This window comes from Nannospalax galili, unplaced genomic scaffold (genome assembly GCF_000622305.1).
Source record: "Nannospalax galili isolate Female #2095 unplaced genomic scaffold, S.galili_v1.0 scaffold10943, whole genome shotgun sequence".
Classification (NCBI taxonomy): domain Eukaryota; kingdom Metazoa; phylum Chordata; class Mammalia; order Rodentia; family Spalacidae; genus Nannospalax; species Nannospalax galili.
In genome coordinates this window covers 1-1047 of record NW_008349514.1, presented here as the reverse complement: position 1 = coordinate 1047, position 1047 = coordinate 1, and the positions used below count along the sequence as shown (strand labels likewise).

Genomic DNA, 1047 nt, shown 5'->3' with positions numbered 1-1047 from the left:
AAAAAAAAAAGAGAGTGCTTGAATCTAAACAGTTCTGCAGTTCAATTAAATGTTTACAGTAAAAAAGAGTGCCAAAGGATACAGGCTAAAGTGACTGTCTTTAAATAAATCAGTGTTTCCAATCAGAACACAAGACTGAAATACTAAATTATAAACTACATAAATCACTAAGTTTAAATATGTCTCTGTTTCTACTGATTTTAGATATCAGCTCAGAACAAGTAATAGCAGTTATCTGATTAGGAACAGTGTTTCATAGTTCCTAAGTTGCTTTCATATTAAACTGGATATAGTACAAGTTATTTAGTATTATTATAGTTATATTATCTAGTAACACATACCAATAAAGGAAAATAAAATAACCTTGACATCTTGAAATGAAACAGGATCTTGTCCATGGATTTTCATTAATTCTTGTATGGCCTATATTTAATGGAAATAAATATGTAAATAAAATGTCAAATTCACATCACCCCCCTTCTTCCCCCTCTAGTTCCTTTCCTGTAAGACCACAAGTCTCAATCATCTTCCTTCTCTTGTCAGTCTTAAATTTCTGACTTTGTTCTACTTCCAAGTGAGAATAACACTCTGAATCTGCTATTTCCCCACCCTACACATCACTGTCTACTGAAAAAAACAGACAACTCTCAAACTCTTCCTTTTAAAAACAAAGCTGGGCATGGTGGCACAGACCTGTAATCCTAGCACCCGGGAGGTAGGAGATCACAAGTTAGGTCATCTTATGCTATGTAGCAAACTTAGGGCCAGCCTGTTATGTAGACCTTGTTGTAAAACACAGACCTCATTTCAAAAACCAAAAATTTTAACAACAACAACAAAAATCACTGGAGAAGCTACTGCCTTTCATGTCATTCATTTGGAAGCTAAAATTCCTGGTAGTCAACTATCTTACAAATACCTACATTCTTTGAGGTGCCACTAATCAGAGTATTCCCAGGGGATACTTTGATAAAATAATTTCATGCTTGAAACATGTTTACTGTGTATACGGTATGTTCATGTGTATGGGGATATCCATATGCCCAT

General features: G+C 34.4%; 1 long non-coding RNA gene across 1 annotated transcript in view; it reads right to left on the bottom strand.

Annotated features, from left to right (window-relative positions):
- Positions 1–764, bottom strand: part of LOC103745066 — a 2838-nt gene extending 2074 nt beyond the window's left edge. The window contains exon 1 of the long non-coding RNA XR_607738.3: positions 342–764. This is a non-coding gene — a long non-coding RNA (uncharacterized LOC103745066). The remainder of the gene's footprint in view (positions 1–341) is intronic.
- Between the last annotated feature and the right edge of the window lie 283 nt (positions 765–1047).